General features: G+C 47.0%; 1 protein-coding gene and 1 long non-coding RNA gene across 4 annotated transcripts in view; both read right to left on the minus strand.

Moving 5' to 3' along the window:
• The window catches only part of Tmprss2 (transmembrane protease, serine 2), a 94,860-nt gene extending 78,399 nt beyond the window's left edge, over window positions 1–16,461 (minus strand). Inside the window, exon 1 of the mRNA XM_006523064.3 lies at window positions 16,412–16,461. The gene's annotated coding sequence lies outside the window, so the exon portion shown is untranslated. The remainder of the gene's footprint in view (window positions 1–16,411) is intronic.
• A 1,220-nt stretch (window positions 16,462–17,681) lies between these two features.
• Window positions 17,682–27,627, minus strand: Gm41512. Of its 3 annotated transcripts, none has more exons than XR_876311.2 (3): window positions 27,160–27,627; window positions 23,876–24,136; window positions 17,682–23,025 (listed from the first exon to the last, which is right to left on the minus strand). It is a non-coding gene; the product is annotated as a predicted gene, 41512 (long non-coding RNA). The 3 variants fall into 3 exon arrangements; XR_876309.3 differs by having other exon boundaries at window positions 17,682–21,764; window positions 22,836–24,136; window positions 27,160–27,622; XR_876310.2 differs by having other exon boundaries at window positions 17,682–19,199; window positions 19,836–24,136; window positions 27,160–27,619.
• Window positions 27,628–27,790: the final 163 nt, after the last annotated feature.

The raw sequence follows: 27,790 nt of genomic DNA on the forward strand, positions 1-27,790 counted from the left end.
CTATCAAGAAATATTTGGCAGGAAATGTAGGAAAGACCTTTGGGAATTGGAGAGAGGGACACACTTGTGAAGGGGTTAGGGGAAACAGAGGGGCCACAGCAAAGAAGGATCTGGGGTGGCAGGTCTGACAGGTAACTGGCATATTTCACTGAGGTAGGGAAATGAAAGATATGGGCCCAAGATTCTCCAGGGATGCCCCAGGCAGCCCAAGAGCTGGGTGGAGTCTGGAGAGGATTCTACACAGACTGACTGAAGGTATATCTACCTCATCTACCTCCATACTCAAAGACATGAGGTCAGGAAATGGTGGGAGGGTGGGGATAGTGCCAAGTCTTGTCCCTCCACTTTGAATATCCTTCTGGCCTCATGTTTCCAGGGACAGGAAAAGCAAAAGCAAAAATTAAAAAAAAAAATTAAAACCAACTAAACAAACAAAAAATAACCACAACAAAGAAAGCGACTTCAGTCTTTTTTCTTCCTATCTGATGTGGACTTTGAGCTTAGGAATTATATCCTTTGGGAAGACCTGAAACATTTGCATCTTAGTAGCCTGGATATGACAGTTTTAAGCATACCAGGTAGGGAGAAGCTATGAGGTTGGCCCTGCAATAAAGTGTGGCCCTGTCACTTGACTTCCTCAGTGACAGATTTCCCTTAGGACCAGTTTCCAGATGGAAGGGAAAGACTGCCCTGTCTGAGACGCCTGTATTCTACCTTCTGTGCTCCACCATGTTTAATGAAACTTCTTGTTTCTTGTGGTGTCTGGCAAGCAGTGAGGCACTTGTTCCGGGAACATAGAACAAAGGGACCCTCCCAAAGGCCTGGCTGTTTCCTTGTTTCTAAGTCTTTATTGATTTTTTTTTAATTACAGCTTTCTTTTCAAACAACTGGAGGCTCTTTAGTGCAGGGCATACTTCCTGGCTTGTCCCTTGGCTGTTACCCCACCTTCTCTCATGTGTCCCCATCTCCAACAGCTGGAAAATAAGCCACCTGGATTTCCCGACATCCCCAAATTTCTGAGTCAGTACAGAACCCTCTTCTAGTGTTCATTTTTTCCATACGGGGCACTTCAGCCTACCTATCCACTTATCTGTTCAACCTCTGTCGTCTTCTCCCTCTCTCCACCTCCTCCACTCCCCATTTCCTTTCTTTCCTACATTTTAAAAAATATTTTAATGACTTATTTTATGTATATGTGGTCTATCTGCATGTACACCTACATGCCAGAAGAGGGCATCAGATCTTACTACAGGTGGTTGTGAACCACCATGCGGTTGCTGGGAATTGAACTCTGGACCTCTGGAAGAGCAACCAATAATGCTCTTAACTGCTGAGCCAACTCTCCAGCCCTGCTTCCATACTTTTGTCTAAAAGTGCTGGGGATGCGGGCTAGATCATGCTGGGCAAGTGCTAATGCTGGGCAAGTGCTCTCTGTTTGGGCTGCACATAGCTCTCTTGCCTTCTTCTCCCAGAGTGTTGTTCTGGATCTCTGACAATATTTTTCAAATGTCAGTATTAAGACAAGACTTTTCCTGTCCTTAAACTGAAAAGAAAGGTGGCCTTTCATTGCATCTCTGTTGCCCTCCAGCTTGTCACCTTAGCTGTTCCCACCTGAGGCTGTGTTTAGAATCAGCACAAGGTCCCTGCTTGCTACCTGGTCCTCTTTAAACCATATGGAAAACAGTATTGCTTCTGGAAGGGAGCCATTTACTGTACCTGGACCTTAGAGATGTCATCAGCATAACAGCACAATGAACTGGCCCATCCCATGAAGGACTGTGTATGTTCTGGCAGGAAGCCATTTACTGTTTCTGAACCTTAGAGACTATTAGATAGTGTCATAAGTCACTCACACAGCTGCCACAATGTGGTTACTGTCTGAGAACCAGGATGTAACTGGGAGTTAGCAGGAGGTTTGATCTGTCCTCCAGTGTCCTATTCCCTGGATGCTTGATGGCTCTAGTAAGGTTTCCTCATAAGAACAGTCTTTTCAGGCCACTGCCATCCCAAGTCCCCTTGATTCAGGAAACTTCCTGGAACAGAGGAGCAGATACTCTTTCAGGCCAGTGACCTGACCTTTGTCCCACTGTCTTACAGTGTATTTGGAATATAAACATTTGGTTCCAAGCAGTCTGAGACTGTAAGCCAGCTGTAAGCCCATGACAGCTAAAAATCCCAGCATTCGAGAAAAAGCTCAGAGCCAGAGTGGGACATCAACACTTATACAGCTCTTCTACAAAATGCACATCACCTGGAAACAGCAGGTGACTCAAATCCAAGGTCCTCTTACCACTCACAACCCAGTTTTCCCCCAAAGAGGCTCAATCAGATATTGTTCCATCTTCAAGGGGATGGAACAGCATTGCAACCAAGCACAGCTTACAAGCTGGACCAAACAGAGCATGCTAAGGAATGGATGAACCTTGGACACAGTCTGCAGGTGACATGGTATCACCTACTATTCTCATTTTTAGTTTTTGATAGTGCCCAGGGGCCATGGAAATGCTACCTTGAGGGAATCAGAGCTAAGAATGCTACCACAACCCTTAGTCAGGCTGCATTTAAAAATTCAAAGGTAAGACATTAAGGGGCCTGGAGAGGTTACTCAGAGGTTAAGAGAACATGCTGGTGCTGCTCTTGCAAAGGATGTGGGTTCAGTTCTCTGCATACACACTGCCGGCAACTCACAACCACTTTAACTGCAGATCCTGAACCCTCTTTTGTCCTTCATGGACACTGCATACACATGGTGAACCCAAACACGCATGTACATAAAATAAAAACACATCTTTCTTTTAAAAGATAAAAACAGTGAAGTAAACTTGGAATTAAGGATGAGTCTTGTCTAGAATGCAGCCAAATGAGACAACAGGAAGAAAACACACAACTGAGTGGTATGGAGGGAGGACATCTGACATCCACCATGAGGACAGAATCCCAGAGGCTGTGGGGAAATTTGATGACTGGGAACTTTCTAGAATATTAAGAAACCTCAAATCCTGGACTCAGGAGATGGATTGGGAGCTGAGGGTGGTATGGTGTAGATAAAAGAAAGCATCACATCTAAAGGCAGCAGAAGACATTTCAGAGCATCAGAGGAGAAAGAAAAATCAAAGGACAACCTGATAACCAGACGGGAGCTGTGGGACTGTGATAGGCAGCCTATTTTGGTTGAATGGGGCTTGCTCTGGTGACCCAATACAGAAATCTACAAGCGATGGAAAGGCAAGCCACCTTCCCAGAATCAGATGCATGTCCATAATTCTGTAACTATCAGTCACACAGACAATGTCCCAAGCTTCTGGCATTCTAGCTAGACTCCACCCCCACAGTTACCTGACTATAGCCAGGTATGCTCCTCCCCACAGTTACCTGGCAACAGCAAGATAGCCCACTAGACTTGGCCCCTCCTCGCTCTCTTTAGCCCTAACCTTTCTTACTCTCTGGCCCTCCTTCTCTCTTTTCCTCACCCCCCCCCTTCACGTGGCCATGGCTGGCCTCTCTCTTTCTACTTTCTCTACTTTCTCCCTGTCTTTCTACAATAAGGCTCTAAAACCATAGACTGTCTCTGATCATGAAGGCCCACCGTGCTTGAACGAAGGGATGGGCTTTCTCCTAAGGAGCTAAGTCTAACCTCCCACCAGAAGGCCATCCTGTGCTCCAGCCATGGACCTGATCAAGGACTCTTACCCATGTGGGAACCATCCAGTGCCCCCTCTCCCATGCCCTCTCCTCCCTTCTACCCCGGGGCCAGAGTGCTGCCCTGGGGGCCCCTATTCTGGTCTCAGCTCCTCCGCTGTATCCAGCATGGGATAACGGAGGCTGAAAACCTGGTACCTGGGGCTGCCCCTTATCCACCACCTGCCATGTGGGCTCAGTAGCTTAACACAGCCAGACGCACACCCAGGGGCACGTGGAAAGTGTGTGCAGTCCTCCCATGTCCGCCTGCCCAGAGCACCAGAACTCTGGTGGGACACGGGTTCTCTCCCACTCCCCTCTTTCCTCCACGGCCACGCAAGGCGTGAGGTAAGGAAAGGAAGATGTGAAGTCACATGTCTCTCCCAGGCCTTGTGAGTCTGTGTGCATGCATGTAAGAAATCCTGCAAAGATAAACGAACAGATAACCAGATATGAATGAGTATGGGAGGCTGCAGGAAGCTAGGAGGACTATAAAGAGTTAGCTTTGATTTATGTGAGAAAAGAACTTTTAAATTGTTGTTTAAGCAATATCAAGGAAAAAGTCACTGTTACAGACTTATCTTAGTAGGTCTAAAATTGCTACACTGAAAATTACATATCAACATTGAGGAGAGTGTTTAAAAAACCTAAAGAAAAAAGTCCGGCCTGGTGCTGCAAGCCACAGAATGAGCTACTTAGCAATACCTTGTCTTATAAAAATAAGAAATACTTGAATAGGAGCACTATAGGTCATCCTTTTGGGGAAAAATGGCATAGACCAAGGGGCCCAAGAAAGGACCTCACAAATGTCCCTCACTCACCTGCTCAACTCTGACAAGGATGGCAAAGCACTTCAATGGAGAAAGAAAAGGTGCCCTGAACTGAAAGGAGGAGCTAAAATCCAAGGCCACAGGGAAGGGCCCCCTGACCACATGTAGAATTAAGAAATATGACAAAAAAACTTAGCTGTTCCTTGTATCTGAGGTGATGGTGACCCTCTTCCATTCCTACTTAAACATCTGGACTCCCTGCCATAACATCTTGGCCACCTAATAGCTAGGATGCGGTGTTATCCTGGAGACTGCTGTACATCGTAATAAACTTTTGTTTAAAAAAGAATAGATTGAATAATACAATGCCTTCTGAGTGCTAGGACTAAAGGTGTATATCACCATGCCTGATTTACAGATGCACCAGGGAGCCCAGAGCCAAAGAAGAGCCTGGCCCAAACTGGTTCCTGCAGAATCTTCAGCTGTATGCATAGCAATTGCTGGAGGATCCCCCAAGAAATGGGGAGATGTGTCATTCAGGATACCTAACTGGCACAAAGCATGTTAAGCACCTGTGTCTAGGGCTGCTGAGTGTCTCAAAGGTTGAAGAGGCCTTCTACAAAGCCCAAACACCTGAGTTCAAACCAGTATGGTGGTAGAAAAGAGTTTACTCCTTTGAAGTATGTCACCAAGTAAAACCGAATGACCTAAGTTCAACATCAGGCACCTCAGCACTCACACAGTGGAAGAAGAGACCTGATTCCACAAATCTTCCTCTGACCTCCACATATGAGCTTTTGCATCCATATCCCCACACATAAACACACACAAATGAATAAATGTAATTAAAAACAAACAAACAAGAGAAACCTCACCTGTGTCTATCCAGAAATATGGCAGACACCTGAATTCCATCACTCTTGACTTGGAGGCAGGAGAATCAGTTTGAGATACATGGGCTACTCTGTCCCAGTTTACTTTTCTGTTGCTCTCCATTGGACAAGACGGCCTGTCTCTTTTTTGGCCTGAAACTCTGGTCCATCTACTGCATTCTTTGTGCCTAGTGCCCATTCTCATCTTCCTCTTTTATCTCTACTCTCTTCAGAATGTGTATTTTCCTCTGACCTGTCTTTCAGTTTATTAATTCTCTCTTCAGCCTTTTCTAACATCTGGTAAGACACTCAACATGTTTCTAATTTACTATTAGATTTTTCAGTTCTATTATTTTTAGAGCTGCTACAATTTTTGTAAATTTCCAGTTATCTATTGAAATTTAATTTTTTTCTTTTACATTCTTGAGTAGTATACGTTTAATTCTTTTAAAGACTATATTTTTTAATGTTTTATTTATTTGCAAGGTACTGGGAAGGGTGCACACATGTTGAAGTCAGTAGACAATTTATTCTAGCCTTCTACTATGTGGGTACCAAGGACTGAACTCAGGTAGTTAGGCATGGTGGATACGTGCTCTTACTCACTGAACCATCTTGTTGGCCCTGATAATTCTTTTCTAAAGCCCTGTTTGTTTCTATCATCTGTTCTTTCTGCTTCTTCTGAGTCGTATTCTCATGTCTGCTTGCATATCTGATGATCTTTGATGAAAGGCAGACCACTTGCGTTGAAGAAGTGGACTTGTGAATACTTTGAGGCCCAGTGGGATATCTTTATCCAGAGATGATCCTTCTGTTTTAGCCAGGTACCTGGAGGTGCAGTCAATATGGGGTCACCTTGATGCCATACTATTGGTAGATACTTTTAGGAACACTGGGAGCTATGCTGTAGTAGTGTTTGCTCTGTTTCAAGGTCCTCTTTATTGGTAGGATGTGATCCACTAGACTTCCCATTTATTTTGTGAAGTTATGAGAGCAATGATCTGACAGCCCTGAAACCTGATCTTGGCCTCCTGACTCTCAATGTGGTCAGAGTAATCCCCAGATTCTTCACCCCAAATCAACAGACCCACAAGAATGAACACAGAACCCAGCTGGCATGCTTGTCTGGATTTCTGCCTTCTTCTTCATCTACATGATTTATTGCCTAGTTCAGGCTCCAATTCCATTCTGCAGGCTTAAAAGACATCTTATCTGGGTTTACATTTGTTCTCATTGGGACTGTTGATCCAAACAGCCAGAAGTGGGAATCCTTAGAGCTTCGATGAATAAAGAGGTACTCTCAGGTGCTCGTTTCTCATTAATACGATCTCCCAAGTCTCTGCCAAGGAGTAATCCTCCTTCAAACATCTCTATCTCAGTTTACAACCCATCACCATTGGCTTTAATAAACTCAAGGACCAAAGTGATCATTATGTCCTCTGTTTGCATAACTTACCTGCCATTCTAGACGACGGCCCATAACAGGCCTGTATCCAAATAAGAGGAAGTGGGGCTATTCAGTCCCAACAATAAAGACGCAAGACAGGTGTACTGGACCCGGAGCTGCATCTGAGTCTGCTCGGGGTGGGACTCAGCTCAGAGCCTGAGCCAGGGTTCAGAAGATAAGCCCATGCTCAAACTGCCACGTTGATGTGGGCCCTGTGGGGCTTTCCTGATCAGTGTGGAGTGGATGATGTTTGCCAGGGCTGGGGGTGGAGTGGGGGAGGGGCTGGGGGTGGAGTGGGGGAGGGGGCTGGGGGAGGGGGTGGAGGGCTGGGAGTGACTTTTGAGAAGAAGAATGAGACATGTCTATGTAAAACACAGCTCCTGCCTCAAATGGTATGAGAAGCAGTTTATTCTGGTCCAAATCTAAGCAACCATGGCCTGGGAATAGGGATTCAGGTGACCCCAAACTCCATGGTCCAAGGTAGAATTGGTTTTGTACTTTTTCATAGTTACAGAACTAACAGTCATAATCACGGCACTTTTCAGGCACGCTGGTGGGAACCACAGGCAGGCAGATTACTCCAGACCAGCAGAACATTAGCTGTAGGCCCCGGATGCTCTCTGAGGACATGATGAGCTTTGGGGTTGAAAAACAGTGGCTGCTAACCTAGTGCGTTCAAAGGGACATCAGAAAAGACACAGAAGTGGGCTAGGAATGGCTACTAAGGGAGCTGAAAAATAACCCAAGGTAATTTTCTCTGGCTCTGCAACATTGCAACTTTCAACAACCACAAGCTCCAATCTGTCCATCTGGCTTGTAGAATCATCCACACAGGTGCAGCTTTTTTTCCCCTGTGAACTTTAATTCAGAGGCAGATCCATACCAATCCTCTCCAGTCAAATCTCTACCTTTGTCTCTTTTCTCTTCACCCACACAAAATGTACACTGGCTCCATTCATGCCTCCTTTATGTCCCCAGGCATGGTTAAAGTCACAATGTGCAAAGCTGAATGAGCACTTCCCACTGTGCTGTCAGAGTGCATTCATCCACGCAGGACAGTGACACTTAGGGCAGTGGCTCTCAAATGTCCTAATGCAGTTCCTCATGTCATGATGACCCCATCCATAACATTATTTTCATTGCTACTTCATAACTGTAATTTTGCTACTAACATCAATCCGAAAATATCAGTGTTTTCCAATGGTCCTAGGTGACTCCTGTGAAAGGCTCATTTAACCCCAAAGGGGTCACAACCCACAGGTGAGAACTGCTGCTTTAGTGGGAGGGCAGTTTTGTGGCATGGAACAATGACATCAGCTCTCTGCCATTTGGCATAGGGAGATAAACTAGGGTCCATAAGCCAGGGCAGTAAAGGGGGAAGAGCAGGAAAACTGGGACTTTATGGTGGGGTGATGGGGCTGCAGCAAAGTAGAACCTGAGCAGCTCTGAGCAGTTTAGTGGCCTTGTTGCAACTCCCTCTGTCCCTGCACATCCTTCCCATCCAGCTCCCCTGCTGGAGTCACCCACTGAGACCTTCACAAAAGTCATTGGATGACAGTCCTTAGGACAAGACCACAGTTCCAAACTGGGGCCTTCAGGTGCCTTACATGAACCTTTTCTTACATCAGGCTTGACTCAGAAATCACCAGGCAGATAGTAAAAATAAAAAAAGAAAGAGGGAAAGACTTGTTAGAAGGTGGGGATGTTCCCAGGGTGTAGAATGTTTGCTATCCAATAGGGATAGCACCCTGTCCTGGTGACTATTAGGAAAAGGGGTCTGAGCTGGGGCTTGGTACTGGGATGTGCAGAATAGGGCCACAGAGCATAAAACACATCTTCTGGTCCTCTCTAATGGATCTACCATATAGTCTCAGACATAATTTTTAAAATGCTGAGGCAGAGGCTGGATGCCTGGCTTTCTGCATCCTGGCTTTTCCAGGAACAGGGTAAGTATGCAGGAGGCACCTGGGGTAGAAAGCACGTTAGGAGCAAGGTCTGAATGTGCTCCCAGCAGCTTATGTATCAGAACAAAGGGTGTCAAACACACTGCCTTCTGTGGTGTTTTGAACCCAGAACCTCCGTCAGGGGCAGGCTCCTGGCTTCTTTCCCAGTGCCCAAGGGAGGCTGCAGGCTCTGCAAGTCACCCTACTGCTCAGAGCAGGAAGAGAGTCAAAACCTTGAGTGGGGTATTTGAATTCCCAAGTAGGCTATGTGTGAATGCAGGGCACCCCTTTAAAAGGTGGTCAAAAGCCAGAAGTGTGGATCTCCTTAGCTGGCCATGGTGCCCAAAATCATAATCCAGCATTTGGGAGATAGAGGCAGGAAGATTAGGAGTTTGGGGCTAGCCTCTGCTATATAGGCTGTTTCTCCATCCAGAAAGGGGAATTCCAATATCACAAAAGCCTCTGCACCTTTCTGGTCTCTTCACTCCATGTAATCACTGACAGTGACCTGGTTCTTTAGTTGGTCTAGATAGTTCTGCCAAGTGACCTGCCCAGGATCAGAGGAACCATGCCACACTCTGCTGTTCCCTGGAAAAGCCAGAAATGTGGAAACAAATAGGCAGATGCCAAGAACTCCATAGTGAGTCACAATGATTGACAAGAGTTAGTGACACAGCTACCTGGGTCCTGGAAGAGGAATGAACACAGCATCCTCCACACCCTGAAAACAGCTAGGCCCAGAGTGCTGTAGAAAAGTAATCCCTTAGAGGTTCTTCAAGGTCATCCTAGATAGAGGGCAAACAGAACATTATTCATTAGGGTATCTATACTCAGGAGGGCTTGGCCCACCCTGTGCAGACAGGCTCCAACTGAGAAATTCCAGAGCACATCAGAGAGAAAAAGCCACCAGGATCCAGGGAAATTCTTGTGTTCCAGGGATCACAGAGTCACAAAGACAGGCTCAGCACAGCCCAAGTCTCAGGCCGATGAGCCCCATGACATATGTTTGAAATTGCAAGGATGCTTGACTGTAAAAGTATCTTAGTTAGGCTTTTACTGCTGTGAACAGACACCATGACCAAGGTAACTCTTATAAGGACAACATTTAATTGGAACTGGCTTACAGGTTCAGAGGTTCAGTCCATTATCATCATGGTGGGAGCATGGCAGCTTCCAGGCAGGCAGGGTGCAGGAAGAGCTGAGAATTCTACATCTTTATCTGGAAGCTACTACCAGAATAAGGGATACTGAAAAATGACAGTGGCTGGCTGCCTGGGAGAGGCCACAGAGACAGCAGGATCAACAGGACTGGGTCAGGGCTTGCTTACCAGGAGGAAGAGAGATCTCACTCTCCTTTTTTCTGTCTCCCCATTGCTTCTCTTTTCCCCTTCTCCTTCTCTGTCCACCTCCTTCCTCTTCCTGTTTAAATGGTGACCCACAAGGAGGATCAATCCAAGAGTCAAACAACAACAATAACCACAACAAGGAAGTGAGGGCAGTTTCTTAGCTGGCCTGCCCTAGCTAGAGTCCTGTGTATACTTTTTGTGCAAGGAAACAGTAATGTGGTACCTGCCTATGGCTTCCTCTGCAACAGGCATTTTAGAAATACCCCACCACCACCACCACCATGAGTGACCATGGGTTTGTGCATCTGTGCCTTGGTTTGGAAACCCAGACAATGCAGTGAGTTGACCCTATGTATGGGTCACGCAAGTGGATGCCCAGAATGATGAAGCTGGGTGGCTGAAGTCCAAGAAAGCTCTTCCATAGGAAGTGACATCAAGCAAGATGAGCCATCAAATGGGCACCAGGAAGGAACAGCACAGCAGCAGCAGTTAACCATGTCAGGCTCGCAAGGCAAGTGCAAAAAGATGTCCAAAGCTACCTGCAGCCACCCAGCCTTGACCAACCCTCTACAAGACACTAAGAGTAGAGCCTGGTCACTTAGAGCCAAGGGCTAGCTGTTCCTGCCTGCCAAGCAGCTCCCAGTTTCCACTGGGCTTGACATCTTGGGTGCTCTGCTATTCGCAGAGGTAGATAGTAGGCCTGGCTAAAAATACTCATATAGGAGTAGTCACAGGATATTTCTGACAAAGTTTGGGAGAAAGTTCTGCTTCCCTAAGACCTACACTGTTTTCTTTCTCCCATTTTGTCTTTCCCCTTGAGGCATAGAAGTAATGTCTGGATCTGCAGCAGCCATCTTATGACCATGAAGCAATATTCCAAGAAATGAAGATACAAGCTATGGCAAAGCAGAGAAAAAGACCAAGGATCCCTGATGGAATTGGCTCCTCTCACAGCCCTAGGAGGTCCACTATGCAACTTGTCATTTTGTGAGTCAATTGTGTTGTGTTGCTATGACATTCAGGCTAGTCCGGATTTCTATAAGTTGCTAGTAAATGGTCACAACTCGTGGGGAACCTAGGCTTGGCTTGGAATTTGTGGAGCATTCATGGGGCAGCCTTGAGTTCTGGGGAGTGTACCAAGGGGTAGGGCAGTAAGGGGTGGGCCAAGGAGCTAGGCAGCACAGGTAGAGTTGGGAGGGCTTAGCTTCTACCTCTTTAATTGAGTTACTCTGTTACCACTGGGAATTCTGCTCTTCTGGGGCCACCCAGCCCCTCCCTAGCTGAGAGCACCTGCGATTCATGGGTGGGGAAGGGAGGGAAGATTCCTGGTGACTGCGACTTCAGCTTGGGTTGCTGATTGTGTTCTGTTTATATGAGCGAACTGCTTTGCTTTGCTTTGCTTTGCTTTGTTTTCCATCTGAATTACTGTCCTGTAACTGTGACAAAATATCTGATAGAAGAAACTTAAGAAAGAGTATAATCTGTCTCACAGGTTAAGTTGGAGAAGGCAGAGTTTAAGGCTGTTGATCACTTTGTATCCACAGTCAGGAAGCAGAGAGAGAGAGAGAGAGAGAGAGAGAGAGAGAGAGAGAGAGAGAGAGAGAGAGAGAGATGTTGGCCACTTTGTATCCACAGTCAGGAAGCAGAGAGAGATGTTGGTTACTTTGTATCCACAGTCAGGAAGCAGAGAGAGATGTTGGTCACTTTGTATCCAGTCAGGAAGCAGAGAGAGAGAGAGAGAGAGAGATGTATTCTGGCAGTCCTTTGCTTTATTCCTTTTCACTCAGAGACCAGCCCATGGCATGGTGCTGCCCACATTTAGAGTGTGGCTTCTCACCTCAGTTAACCCAATCTAGACAATCCCTCATAGGCATACCCAGAGGTTTATGTCCTAGGTGGTTCTAACATGACAGTCAATATCAACCATCACACTTTCTGTTTCACAGGAAACACAAAGGTACACCCAGCTTGAGCCAGGTCACCTTAAACCTACTAGTTCACAACTAGGCCTGTCATTCTTGCTGTGAAGCAAGCTCCCTAGAACCCTTGCATGGGACCCATGCCCCTCTCACCCAGAGTGCTCATCTGGGCAATTGCTGCAATTGTGGAGTAGTCAAAGCCAGGCACTCTCCTGTACTACTTATGGAAACTCACCAGCACTTGGGTCTAGATGAAGTCTACTTAAATCACACACCCAACATCCATCTGAAACCCCAGGCAAAGAACAAATCAGCAAACAAACCCTGATATTTCCCCCAAAGACATGCTGGCAGAATTATCAAATGACACCATCTAGCAAATCTGCTCACTGTGTGGTGCTAGGAATGGAAGCAGCTGGTTTTCAGCATATTGGCTTCATGGCTACATGTTTCTTTATTACTTGTGTTTTGTGGTGCTAGGGATGGACCCTGTTTTCTTGCACATGATAGGCAGGTACTCCAGAACTGGGCTATGTACCCAGGCAGAACCCAGGGATAGCTCTCTTGCAATGCACTACAGAGTCATCACCAGGACACAATGGCAAATGAAGATAGGGTAGAGACTGGGATATGAGAAAGGCCTGTGATCCATGTTTGATTCCTCCACAAAGTTGTCCTCTGATGTCTATGCATTATACACACACACACACACACACACACACACACACACTAATAATATAAATAAACAAAAATTCAAAACCATGGCGAGGTAAACACAGTAAAGCCATCATCAGCCCTGGGAGATAAGGAAACAGGTAGTTGTGGGGTCTGGGCAGGAGCCAGCTCTCTGCATGTGAGACTCAGAAGGGTAACTACAAACAACTTTCAGGACACAGACTCCCCAGGGCAAAGTGACCACAGCTGGCAGGTTCTGCCTGGGCTGTGCCAGCCAGTGGGAACTGCCTTGTCTGTGAGCAAGAAGGGATTATGAAATTCTCAGGAATTTTGAAAGCTAGCTGTTAAAGGGTGGGTGGTGTCCTACCTAAGCTCTACTACCTTCCAGGTCCTGTGAGAGCAAGCGACTGCCACCACTTGTGGAGGTGACAGTGGCCCTCACTTAGTAACCTAGGACTCCTTTTCTTCTTATTTTCTCTTTCTGCTTTGTTCTTTCTTGTTTGTTACTCAAATTCTTTCTTTCTTTTTTTCTTTTTTCTCTTTTCTTTTTTCATTTTTCTTTTTTCTTTGTTAAAGTCAAGGTCTCATGTAGCTCAGGCTGGCCTTAAACTGGCCATGTAACCAAGGATGACTTTGAGCCTTCAACTCCTAAGTGCTTGGACTGCAAACATGCAACACTATGCCTGGCTTATGCATGGTGCTGGGCTTTATACATGCCAGACAAACACTCTACCAACTGAGCTGCATCCCCAGCCCTGGCTCAGATTCTTCAGTTCCAGAGTAACATGCAGGTAAACCTACTTTCAACAAACGCAAGCGTGTTTCCCATTTCCTAGGACACTTGCAACACACCCTGGGAGAGTACAGAAACCTGTGCCACTCTGACAACTTAAAAGATGTAGATGCAGCCTCTGTAGCACCCCATTTTAATTCTCTGACCTCTACAAGGACCAGATGGAACCTAAAGCTTTCTACCAAGACAACCAAGGGGAAACCCAACTCTCCTGCAGGAGACAACATACTAGACCAGGCACTTGGGACACAGCAGGCAACTGTCCCCTCCATAAGTGTGTCCTGTTCACACCTTCAGAGAAGAGGGTTATCAAGTACTCATATTCAGAAAAGTGTCAGAGGGTGACACATATGGTGTTATAAGCACAGATCTGAGTCCTGAGCATAGGATACCACGGGACCATGCAGCCATCATGCCCATCCCAGGGACCTTCTCAAGGTCAAGAATATAGCAAGGTGTCAGATAAGCTCTGACCCAAAGCCTCCCCATCAGACTAGCACCTCTGTCACCAGAGCATGGCAAGGGAGATAAAGCTGTGCTCAGCACATCAGGCTGGAGGATGCTACCTTTGAAGACATAAGTTGAAGGTGTCTAGTGAGCTTGAGAGCTCTGAAGCCATATCAGGGCAGAGCACACAGTGGTTTACATGTGGGACTAACGGATTGTTCAGGAGAAGGATGGGAACTTTCAGAGCTTGCCAGCCAGAAGTACCACACTGCCTGCCGGGCAGTATCATTCCTCAGAACTGAGACTGTATTGAGTCAGTATCTAGGGCTCATCTTATACAGAAAATTAAACCAGAGGAAGTTCCAACACAATACAAATGGCAAACCCAGCATGTGAGAAGCTCCAAAGGACAATGGCATCTTTTCTGCCACAAATCAAGGACATTCAAGGAGAAATTTGTTAAACTTAAACGGACTTGTGGGTGATATGTGCCTGGACTTCCAGCACTTGGAAGGTGATAAAGAAGGATTAGGAATTCAAGGTTTTTCACAAGTTGGAAGCCAAACTGGGCTGTAGGAGACACTGTCTCAAAAAAGAAAAAAAAATCAAAATAATATGCAACATTTTGTTAAGACAAGACCTCATGTAACTTAACGTGGCTTTGAATTTTCTATGATTAACCCAAAGCACAGATCTACCTTCCTAAATCTTAGGAGTACAGTTGTGAATCACTACACCCAGTTTTGTGTGGTGCTAAGCATCAAGCCTAGGGCTTTGCACATACTAATCAAACATTCTACCAAATGAGCTACACCCCCAGACTCCAAACAGAATAATAAGGGTGTGTCACCCATATGCTTTTCATGAACAGTATTGAAGCTCTTACTCGACGTCATCTTTCAGATCTTATCATCAAGCGTGGACTAGGCAACTACTGAACCCTGGTCAGTTTCACTGTAACTGTTTGAAGTGTGTACAATGCTGGCAGTCTACATGTCTCCCAAGCAGCACCCACAGATGCCTAGCCACACAGAATATGGAGCCCCATGCTCCTGCTGGGCCAGTCCACCCATCTCAGAAAAAGACTTGCTTTCTTCCTGTGTACACACACACACACACACACACACACACACAAGCTCTGCCTTGTTCTTTTTTTTTTAATAGTTTAAATAATGGTGCGCTCGCGTGTGTGCGTGTGTGTGTGTGTGTGTGTGTGTGTGTGTGTGTGTGTGTGTTTATAAGTTGCCCTGTATGGGAGCTGGGATTTTAATGCAGGTGCTCTGGAAGAGCCACACACACTCTTAACCACTGAGCCATCTCTCCAGTCCTGCCTTCCTTTTTTTTTTTTAATGCCTGTGTGGCATTTCACTGTACATATATGCCAGAATAATACCATTCATCTTTTCAGAACTTCATTACCTTTATTTTTTGTGTATGCCCACGCTGCATCTGAGGTTGAAACTCCATCTATCAGGCGAGTACAGAGAGCACCCTTACTTGCTGAAACATCTTGCAGGTTCCCATTCTCCCATCAACAGTATTCATGTTTTTATTGTTTCTTCTTGTTGCTTTAGTTACAGACCATATAAGCACCCTTGTGATGCAGCTCATATTTTTGTTGGGCCGTTTCCTACGAGAAGGTGCCTACTCTTTTAAACAAAAGAAAACAAAGACTCTAACAAGATTTAAGTGCCCACCACGACACGGTTGGTAAACAGCAGGACTGATGTTCAAACAAGGCTTGTGTAACAGAAAGCTGACTGTAGTTTCCTGCCACCTGCCCGCTCTGAGTCTCTTGCATAGTGTGAGATGTTGGCCTCTGTGCCTCAGAAGGAGCATCTACGCTTGAATGTAAACACCTAAAAGTTAGTGTCACTAAGACTGGGAGCATAGAATTGAACAGTCTGAACAGTCACCTATCATAATGAGATGAAAGCTGAATGAAGAGCCTGTAGTTGGGGCAGGATTTCTCTCAGGGGACAGTGCTAGGTAACACACACTGAGCCACACCTAGGCTTGTCACTGTCAAGCACATTGAACTAAGGACTAGGGAGAAGAAAGAACAATGAAGTCATTTGAGTGGGTGGTCCCAAGAGAGGCTCCCCTGTCCTGTCTCCTTCCCAGGGGCCACTGCACTGACCTCAAATGGAAGCTTCTTTCTGGAATCTCTCCTGACCCATTTTGTCCATCTCAGGTGAAGGAGTCATTACCTAGCAACAGGAGGAGGGCAGTGACGCGCTTGGACCATTTCTATCCTGCCAGGTGATACCTAATGCTGGTTGATAATTAGCACAAAGACAGGATAAGGCAGCCACCTTAAAGGAAAGCAAAGCCACTGGGGACAGAGGAGACCAGCTGGGACTGGATTTTTCCAGCCTCAGGAAGGGCCTTTCCTGAGCTGACAGATTTCTTGGTCAAGGGGACAATAGGTGTTAAGAAGCTGCTTTGAAATCTGAGCAGTTTTTCTAGGTTGTAAACTGTATTGACTGAACACTGCCCCCCCCCCCAGCCCAGCACTCACCGCCTTCATGCTTTGTAAGCAGAGTAAGCTGCCTCTGAAACTCCTCAGTATGTGGGGTGTGCTCTGTGCCCTTTTCTATAGAATTGGTTAATGGTTTACACTGTGACTAAGAGTTGCTGTTGACACTGGAGCAGAGAGACTTTTCAAAGAGCAGGCTTCTACCACCAGATAAAGACTCTCAGATAAGCTCAATAGGACTTGGGACTTGAGTGTCTCAGTGAGCCCTCTCTCCTTCTAGCCCCAGTCAGAAAGAGCAAAGCAAAAATAAAATATAAAATAAATAAAAATCACTTTCACACAAAGAAATGTCAAAGTGGCTTTAATTCCAGAGAAGAAAGAGTGACAAAGGTGGAGGCAATTGCACACACACACACACACACACACACACACACACAAGCTCTTACATGTGAATGTGCATGCACACAAATAAAAATAAATCTTTAATTTTTATTTTTCAGGACAGAGTTTCTCTGTCTGTCCAGGAACTTACTCTGTAGACTTGCTGGCCTGAAACTCAGAGATCAGCCTGCCTCTCTGCCTCTCTGCCTCTCTGCCTCTCTGCCTCTCTGCCTCTCTGCCTCTCTGCCTCTCTGCCTCTCTGCCTCTCTGCCTCTCTGCCTCTCTGCCTCTCTGCCTCTCTGCCTCTCTGCCTCTCTGCCTCTCTGCCTCTCTGCCTCTGCCTCTCTGCCTCTCTGCCTCTCTGCCTCTGCCTCTCTGCCTCTGCCTCTGCCTCTGCCTCTGCCTCTGCGCCTCTGCCTCTCTGCCTCTGCCTCTGCCTCTCTGCCTCTCTGCCTCTCTGCCTCTCTGCCTCTCTGCCTCTCTGCCTCTCTGCCTCTCTGCCTCTCTGCCTCTGCCTCTCTGCCTCTGCCTCTCTGCCTCTCTGCCTCTCTGCCTCTCTGCCTCTCTGCCTCTCTGCCTCTCTGCCTCTCTGCCTCTCTGCCTCTCTGCCTCTCTGCCTCTGCCTCTGCCTCTCTGCCTCTCTGCCTCTGCCTCTCTGCCTCTCTGCCTCTCTGCCTCTGCCTCTGCCTCTCTGCCTCTGCCTCTCTGCCTCTGCCTCTCTGCCTCTCTGCCTCTCTGCCTCTCTGCCTCTCTGCCTCTCTGCCTCTCTGCCTCTGCCTCTCTGCCTCTCTGCCTCTCTGCCTCTCTGCCTCTCTGCCTCTCTGCCTCTCTGCCCCTCTGCCCCTCTGCCCCTCTGCCTCTCTGCCTCTGCCTCTGCCTCTCTGCCTCTCTGCCTCTGCCTCTCTGCCTCTCTGCCTCTCTGCCTCTCTGCCTCTCTGCCTCTCTGCCTCTCTGCCTCTCTGCCTCTCTGCCTCTCTGCCTCTCTGCCTCTCTGCCTTTGCCGTACATTCTGGTGCTAGCCATTTCTTCTATGTGGCCTTCTCTAGACATATTCTAGTCCTAATATTTTATTTTTAGGGACACAAGTCATACTGTGTTGGCTCCTACACTTCCCAGCCTGGCCTCTCTTCCTTCAACTATATCTATGAATGTCTTTTCTCCAAATGAGGCCATAGGCACATGTGTGAGGTGTGACTTAGTGTATGGACACTGAGGCTAGAGTTCATTGGTACCCTGGAACTGCAGGGTTTGTGAAGGTCTACATAAGCTTTGCACAGTGGGGAGTCACCGCCCATGATGGTCACAGCTGGAAATCATAAACTATTCAGCCCTCCCTGACAATGTGGACATGCCTGGATTTCATCCAGAGGGTGGGCAATTGAGTTTCAGGACCCCTGGTAGTGTTTGGGTGGCTGGATCTATAAGGTCTAAGCACGTATCTCCCTGATACCCACAGGCGGTTCAACCTATGGCTTATTGGCCACAGCATACCAAGGTGCATATGCCACTCAACACAAAATTGAAATTTTACTTAAAATATTATGAGGATGTTTTGTGATTTGGGGGGAAGGGATGGGGCACAGTGGATACTCAATTGTATGGTTCTCAAGGGTGACCTTTATTGACAGCATATGTCACGATATCAAAGAGTTGCACATGCCTGCCAGGGTGTAGGCTATCTTAGAAACAATCAGAACAGGAGTCTGGGAGAGTGTGAGTGCCTGTGAACTGCAAAATGGCTCAGGTTCAAACCTTTCTCATAGGGCTCATTTCACCCCACCAAAGTCTGTACTTAGTCCTGATTTGTTTTTGTTGACTGTGTTGTTGCCTTTGCTGTGTGGACCAAGCCTGCAGCAAACGTTCAGCTATCCCCCTGCCTCTCTGCCTCCCAAGTGCTGGGTCTCCAGACCAGGGGGTGGAGATCCCCAGACCCATGTGATTTGCTCTTCTTCAAGTTTTTCCTCACTACCTAACAGAAAATTATTATTTTTTGTATTTTTCAATATTTATTTTAGCCTGGGTATGGTGGCACACACCTTTAATCCCAGAAGAGTCAGATTAGTCACACCCCACACATGTGCCTATGGCCTCATTTGGATAAAGGACATTTGTAGATATAGTTAAGGAAAGAGAAGCCAGGCTCAAAAGTGTAGGAGCCAACACAGTATAACTTATGTCCCTAAATAGAAAACATTAGGAGTGGGACACGCCAAGCGAAGGCTGCACAGAAGAGGCTAACACCAGAATGTACAGCCATAAAGTCAAGGACACCAAAGCTTTCAAAACCTACATGGAGACAGGAAAAAGCACAGATGGATGTTGGTTGCTGCTGCTGCTGCTGCTGCTGCTGGAGCCTCCCATACTGGTAGACACACATAGTCGAAGCAAGCTTATTTCACAGCTCTGGAGTTCGGACACTGAAGATCCAGGGCAGGCATGTGATGAAGGCCTTTGTGGGGCATCATAATGTGAAAGAGGGCAAGTGAGCAGCACAGAATGGAAGAAACTCAGCTGGACTCACCCTGTTCATCTGGGATCCACTCTCACGATAACCCACTCCTGTGATTACCAACCCACTCTAACCAACCCATCCTCCTCAGGATAACCCACCTACTTCTGTGATAACTAAACCAATTCCCTTGATTACCAACCCTCTTCCCCAATAACCACCTCTCTCCCATTATAACTAACCTATTCCTATGATAATTGATCCATTCCCATTACAATCAACACTAACAACTGACCCACTCTCATTATAACCAACCCACCCCATGATTACCAATTTATTCCTATGATAACTAACATAGTCCCATGATGGTGGCATTAATCGATGAATCTTTTAAACTAACTCACTCCCATGATACTAACTCAGTCCTGTGATGGTGACATTAATCCATGAAATCTCTTTAAATCCCTACTTTTAGTACTTTTGTGATGCTAATTAAGCATCTCCCTGAGTTGGGAAGGGGACAGTCATGCCCTAAAAGGACTCTCCCCCATGGGTCTCATTGGGAGAGCAGCCCTGGTACACTGGATTTCACACTCTGGCCTCAAAACCTTGGAACAAACACTTTTGTTGGCTTACATACTGCTGTGGTTAGGCTCTGGACTGTGCTCCACAGGTTGTGCTGAGAGTTAGGCTTCACCTTGGAACAGTCAGGAGGTGGGGCCTGGAGTGAGGATTAAATCACTCAGGGTGACCCCCAGGGAATTGTGGAACTCCATCCTTTCATTTTGTAATCTGGCCATGAGGTAAGCAGTTCCATACCTCATGCTTCCTCCATGATCCCCTGCCTCACCTCAGACCCAAAGAATGAGGACCCACTGACCATGAACTGAAACTTGAAAACTGTGAGTCTTAATAAGGCTTTCTTCTTTGTAAGTTAACTGTAGCCGATATTTGTTGTAGTAACAGACTAGTATAGCACAGGCTGTCTAGTCTAGTCATTGTCACCACAGCTAGAGGGAAATCACATACACTCTCCTGTCTTGCTGGTTCCCTGTGTCAGTGTCCTTATGGGAGCTAGCCCTGACAAAGGCAGCAAGCATCAGGGAAGAGTGGAAGATCACCTCTGCCACCTTCCATTCTATGGGACTCACTCTGTTCATACTTCATACTTCATAGCCTTCTCCTGTTCATACTTCCAAGAAGAACTGCAGAGGAAGAGAGGCCTAGGTGGGGAAGAACTCTGGCCAGAAGACAGTAGGGAGCTGAAGCCAGCAATATAAAATCTATCAAGGGGACTTGCAAAGAACTGGCCCAGGTAGCTGTGATACCCTGAAGAATCTAGCCTATCTGAAGGGATCCTAAACTCACAGAAACGTAGGTAACTGATGTTTAGAGCCACTTGACTGGGGTAATCTGTTACACAGCTGTAGCTAACACATACAGAGCCTATCATAGGCCCTCTGGATCTCTATGGGTAGGTGGAAGTAAAACATACATAGCCTCTGAAGCAAAGGCAGGATCTGGTCCTCTTCAGAGGCATGTGTTCCACTGGGTCACAGTGCCAGGGGTACAGGGCACTGAGGGGCTGGTACCTACTCTGTGACCTGGCAGCCACACAAAGCTGGATATGAAGGTGATCTGGACACATGAGCAGAGCTGGTGTTTGTCCCTGAAACATCAAATTGGCCAAGTCTTCAAAGAGCTACATCTCAGAGATCTATTCCCCCAAGGAGCTCTCCACAGGACCATCCCAACCTCCCTTGAAGAGCTTGATCTCATGGGACCTCCCCACACTAAGCACTTAGAGAGCTAGGTTCTATGAGACTTCCCCACACTCAATGCCCGAATACCTGTGTCCCATGGACCTTCCCCACACTCAGCACCTAAAGAGCTAGATCCAGGCACAGCGTCTCAAGAGTTCATCAATGTATGGACCAGGTCCCTCTGGATGGCTAGTGCCTGGAGCCTACAATGGTCAGTTTCTATGAATCTCTCACTCCAGTTAATTGAGCCAGGCTGCACTGCTTCTGTATGGCTTGTCTCCTTGCTCCATCCATAAAAAGACAGCTACGTAGGGTATGTTCCATCTGACATAATAGACAGGATCTTGGGCAAGAAGAGGAGCTGAGCAAAGATGGAGCTATAGTCTCCCTGTATGGGTGAGCCAGCATATGAGGGCTTGGTGCTGGCAGCTAGGTTGTAGGTTTGGCATTTCATCTTATCCAGCTGGTATGAGACCAGGCAAGCCTTTAGGGCATGGGTTATGGTAGCTATCTGAACATCTGACAAATAAACAGAGAAAACAAGCATAAGGAGTGTTTCCGGGTTTATACCTCAGCTCTGCCTTAGTCATCCACTGGGTATCTCTGGATCTGAGCAGAGTGCTGGCCACTATACCAAGCAGACTTACCTGCAGCACTCTGCTACTGGAGCAAGCACTACCTGAAGCCGGTCACACACTCAGCATCTGTGTTCCTGAGCTGCCTCCTCAAGGTTTAAAATGTCTTCAAAGACTTCTATCTCATCCTTGAAGACCATGGAGTATGGAGATGTGTTACACATTTGCTTTAAAATAGAAAGAACCCTGTGGTCCATGAAATAATCCATGTAAGAAGACTTTTCTTAGGATTACTATTGTGATGAAACACGATGACCGACAGCCCCCAAGCCAGTAAGTTCTGGCGCTGATAGTGGTTTGGAGATGGGAACATCTGCCCTTTCCTAAAGCAGCTCACTGGGGTGCCAGCCCCTGGCATGGGGCTTTCAGACCTTACCTGGGGACTGAAGTGGCAGAGGAAGTGAATACCTGGTCCAGTATTCACAATCTTCCCTAAGCTCCCTAACCAGGTAGCTTAAGCCATCTTTCTCCTTCCTCTCTTCCTACCATGGTCCTGATACCTGAAAGGAAAAGTCTAGACTCTTTTGGTAGTGATGCAATGACATGCTAATTTCATACTCAGAAGTATTGACAGCAAAGCTCATCCATTGAACCCAGAAGGGGACATCATGACATTGTCCAGGCACCCCTGTCTACCCTGTGCATTGGGGACTGGGGTGCTCCCTGGGGAACTCCCTGGGAATTCAAGGCAAACTGTGTGTTTTGGTTCAGAGAGGCTGAATAACTGCTTAGGCAGGTGACAAGTAGCTGCAAAAACCTGGAAAGAATCCCAAAGGTGATGCTACTAAAGTTGCAAATGAGGACCAAAGCCAAGCCAAGAATAACATAAAGTTGTGTGTTTCTTCTTGAGTACCAGACCAGTGTCACTTAACCCTCTATGGCCCTGGAGAAGAGTGTCAAATGGCCCCTTCTTACAGTTGAGGCTGCAGGGTTATTAAAAGGTTCACAGCTAAAAGGTTGAGTTGGGTTCATGACCTCTGCGGAGACATACCACACCACACCACACCCTACCCCACCCTACTCCTGTGCACCCAGCTCAGTCCCTCCCCAGTGTGGAATGGTGGCCCCAGGCCAGACAGCAGCAGACTCCTTGGTGAACTAGCAGTGCTGAGCCAAAGCAAGCAGCCTAGGTCCCACAGTGTATGTGTAGAGAGACCTGGGGTTTTTTGCTATCTCTGGTAAAGGAAGACAGCTATCCCCCTGAGCAGTCCAAGGCTGGGTTCTCAGGAATGACTTACCTTTCCCTGCAGAAACATTCTTGATCCAGTAAATGTCTACACAGAGGCAGAGGGGTAGTTACTGCTCTTGTCCTACAGTTCAGGCTTACAGTTGAAGTCCTAAATCCCTGTGCCTGTGGAGGTGACCTCGTTTGGAAATAGGAAGGAGTCAGTTGATATTAGATGAGGTCAGGCAGAAGTGAGGCAGGTCCTACGAGACAGAAATCATGGAGGAGGCTATGTGCAGATATAAGCGGAGACTAGGATGATATTACTCCAAGCCAAGGACACCACAAGCAATACAGAGGTGAGAAAGGGACAGGAGGCAAAGCCACCTTTGGTCTCAGGCTTCCCACCTCCACCACTGTAAGAAAACACAGCTGTGTAGTGGAAGGTGGATGCCTACAGCTTTTATTGAGCTAGCACCAGCATTGCAGGCCCCTGCAGGAGCAGAGAAAGGAAGAGAAGGGAACTTAAAGTGAACTTGATGGTGTGACCAGCCACGACTGACATCAAGGAGGTGGAGGCTGGAAGCAGAGGCCATATTTAGTCACCTAGAAGAAGCGAACTTGCAGCTTCTGTCCTACCCAGACCTCACTCCTGAACTCTGTGTCTACTGAACATTTCCTGTAAGGATCCAGACAGCACCTCACATTGCATCGCAGGAACTGAGCCCTGCCCCCCCCCCACACACACACACACACTCCCGTGGTTGTTCCTTGCCCTCTTCTTGCTGCAGGTGACCATCAGGCTCTTGGAACAGATTTGGCACCTGCCCAGCTAAGGTTTCATTCCCGGGTCCCATTCATGGCCATATAGAGGGGAGCATTGCCGGTTCTCAAATGCTGCCTCCTTCATCTCCAGACTCCAACAAAGCAGGCCTTCCTTGTCATCACTTGAGACTGCTACCCAGCTGCCCACATGCCCTGTCAATGACTGAGAAAATTCACATTTATCTAGTAGCTCAACCCACTTTGGTTCCCCCGTTCTTCAGACAAATCCACAGTGAATGTCCATTCTGGCCACACTCAATCCCTCCTTATGCTCTCTGAGGTGCCTACCTGTCCATACAGGATGTATTTAGTCAGCAAACCTTATGTATTCTCTCCCTCTGGCCTACATTCTATCCTCTGTCACTGTGACCTGCTTCAAGAAGCATCCTGAAGCCTATGGAGAATGGGAGGTACCCTTCTGCAGGCATTTCCACAAAGTGCTCACGGGTTGTCCTTGTATGTATTATTGCCTGTCATTGAACTTCTGATCCCTGCAGGCATGAACAGCAGCTGTGCTTATCCAAGCTTGTGGATGGTCCTGGGGTGGCCCTGAAATGGGAACCAAGAAAGCCAGTAAACAAAGAGACCAGGAAAGGCAGGACTTGGCAGGGTGAGGACTTCTTCTTGTATTCAGTCACTAATTTCTTCCCCTGATGGTACTCAGTTCTTTGTGTATTGTAATGACACAAGGTGACATAAGCATGTGTTCAACACTGAAGCAGACTGAATAGGTCAGGCCCTCCCCTGCACACTGAAGATGTCTCCATCTGCAGAAGGAAATCTTTGAAGGCAGGGTCTTGAGGGAATCTTGACTTTCCACGGCAGAGTGCAGCTGAGCAGCATCTTGCTGTGCTGGCCTGTCATCTCAGCTATTCAAGAGCCTGAGGCAGGAGTGCTGGTTCAGGTTCTGGAAACTACAGGGCCAATTCAAGGATGGACCTTGCAATTTGGTGAGATGCTATCTCACAAATAAAAAGTAAAGGGAGGGCTAGGGGTGTGGATCAGTGGTAGAGCAATTGTCCCTCGTGCCAACTGCAGAGCAGAAATGAGAAGCTGACACCTTCTGGCCAGCAGGGAGCATGCACATGTCTCCTTTCCTGGGGTTATGGCTTGAGTAAGGACAAAATGACAGCTTCCATTAGTCATAGGGCAGGACCAAATGATTCCCAGAGCATTGAGTAACTTCTGGTAGTGCTTTAGGGAGAAGGGTTTGTGGCTTTTTGTTTGTTTGTTTGTTTGTTTGTTTGTTTCCTGACAGGGTTTCTCTGTGTAGCCCGGGCTGTCCTGGAACTCACTCTGTAGACCAGGCTGGCCTCGAACTCAGAAATCCACCTGCCTCTGCCTCCCAAGTGCTGGGATTAAAGGCGTGCACCACAACGCCCGGCTCTTTTTTTTTTTTTTTTTTTTTGAGACCATCATAGATGGTGGGAGGGATGTAAGGTGATTGAAATCCCATCTGTTTTCTAACAGAATTGTATGCTGCAGAGGTTCTAGGTCTGGAGTGCTCCCTGAGGGAGGACCAGCCTGAGTAGAGGAATTATAGCTGGCAAAAGAGACAGGTGTATGTTAGAAAATTGAGTGGTTCCTGCTTAGAGGAGGGATCCACAATAAGCCACACAGTGACAATGTGCTGACCCTGAGGCTTTCTTGAAGAAGGCCCTAAATATGGCCCTGGTGGTCAGAATCAGCCTGTGGGGAAGAAACGGCTCACACTTCTTGTCCTGGAAAGGATTTCAGCAGGGATTCACACTTCTAGAAACTTCTCTGAAGTCCAATGATCAACTCTGGATAAACCCTCTAACTGTACTCGCTTTTATTTTTTTTAATTATTATTTTCTTTCTACAATTTATTTTTATTCACATTACAGTCATAGCCTCCCTCCCTCTTCTCTTCCTAGTCCTGCCCTTACAAATCCCTCCCCCTACTACCACCTCCCCTTTTCCTCAGAGAAGGGTTGGGTACCTCCCCACCCTAGGACATCTAGTCCCAGAAGGACTAAGCACCTCCTTTCCTACTGAGGCCCAACCAGGCAGTTCAGGTAGGGGAAGGGGATCCAATGGCAAGCAACAGAGTCAGAGATAGCCCTGCTGCAATTGTTAGGGGACCCACATGGAAACCAAGAGACACACTTGAAACCAAGTAATGCAGACCTAGAAAGACATATGGTATGCACTCACTTAAAATTGGACATTAACCATAAAGTACTGAATAAGCATGCTACAATCCACAGACCTAGAGAAACTGGGTAATAAGGACAACCTGAGGGAAGATGTGTGTCTCGCTCAGAATGGAAAAGAGAATAGTCATCAGAGGTGGATGGAGAGAAAGAACTGGGTGGGAGATTGGGGTGGAAAGGGGTATGAAAATGGCAATCAAGTAGGTGGGGCAGGAGAGGGATGGGAGTAAGAGTGGAAGTTGGTGTGAGACTAGATGGAATCCTGGGATGGGGGAGGCTATGAAGAGTCTTATATGTGAGTCACCCTAGCTTCTATTTCTTAAGATTTACGTTTATTATTCAGTCTGTGCGTCAAGTGTGTATATGTGAGTGCAGGTGTCTGTGGAGGCCAGAGGTGCTGAACCCCTAGAGCTGCAGTTACAGGCAATTGTAGGCCAACTGGCATGGGTGTGGGACTTGAACTCAGGTCCTCTATGTTCTTTACCACTGCTCCCTCTTCCATCCCCATACCGGCTTTTAGTCACTTGCTTTCATGATCCTAGGGACTAAACCCATAGCTCCTTGCATGCTAAGCAAGTGCTCTGCCACCCACGACCACTCCAGCCCTTGTCATTTTGCTTTTGGTTAACTTTCAAAAATCACAACTTTTGAGGCTATACATCTAGAAGCCTGTCACTAGCTTCCTACAAGAGAAGCTCTTGTACTCTGTCCTATGGGTAAAGGCAATAACATGGTTGTATGGTTACTTTTCAGCAGTTGAAGGCACTTTTCTTGAAACCACCAACCATTCACTTGTACCTAGAAAGTGTCTGATGGGTGAGCTATGGCATCAGGAGCCGATGTTTTCCTGTGCACTCCCCCTACTCAGATCATAATGCCATTGCCGTGTCCTGAGCATGAGTCAGATGAGGAACTATGAGGACAGTGACTTGAAACACTGGAGACATCACGTCCAGTCACCTTTCCTTGTCCTCAGGCACCTACTTCTTCACTCTGTTAATCCTAGGGGGAAGTGGTATTAAAACCCAGTTCCTGCTTACATGTTCAACAGCCTTTGAATAAACACTTAGTTACAAAAGCTGTCGTCTGGGTAATTCACACTCTACGCACAGGTGAAACAGGCCAGGCTCAGCAGGAGCATCTCAGAGATATGTCTGACTTGTATTTTTAGCTGCATGGTTATTTTTAATGATTCTCAGTATTGCAAGTGTTCCTTAGAAAGTAGTGTCTCCCTTCCCTTCCCATTCTGTCTTTTTGCAGAGTGTGAAGTAGCCTGAGGCTCAGCCAGTCACCAATAGATGTAGACACCCCCCACTTCCCAAATAGATTATTCGAAAGAAAGAAATACACATCATTTCCAGACAGCTTGAAAAATGTAGCCCCCAGTTTACTCACGCTTAGGTACGAATCTCTCAAACAAGGCCTCTTCTTCTTCCATTCCCTGTGGCTGTTTCTCCCAAGCAGTGGCACTGGTCCTGAAGCCCAGCGTTGAGCCATCTGGTGAAGATGACAGATGGCTGCTTCTACCTAAGGATGGCCATATTTGTCCCATGTCGGTTAAGCTTGTGGACTTTGGTTTTTATTACATCATGTTTTATGGTACCTTAATTTTTAAATGGCTTCCAGGTTTTTTTTAGCAATAAGAGAAGTGCAGTAAAACACTTTGAATAACAAGAGCCTGGACACAGTCAGAGATGGCAGAACCTCACAGTAAGCTGCTGGCTATGGGAGGGTAGATATTAGGTGACAGAGATAAGACTGGATTCTGTACTCAAGAGGTTCGTTCCATGAGCCTGTGGACCTTAATACTAGGCAGGAGGGATGGCCACACATGAGACACAAGCCCTCCCAGGGAGTTTTTCACTCCTTCAGATTTGGCAGCAAGTGCTGGCTCTGAAAACAACCAGATGCAGCCTAGCAACCGGATTCATTACATACATATTATTGGTCAGAAAGATTCAACAGCGATACCACACCCCAAGTGGAAGGACAAGGTTCTGCTTGCTGGGTGGAACCTAGCTGATCC

The sequence above is a fragment of the Mus musculus genome, chromosome 16 (genome assembly GCF_000001635.26).
Source record: "Mus musculus strain C57BL/6J chromosome 16, GRCm38.p6 C57BL/6J".
In the NCBI taxonomy this organism is placed as follows: Eukaryota; Metazoa; Chordata; class Mammalia; order Rodentia; family Muridae; genus Mus; species Mus musculus.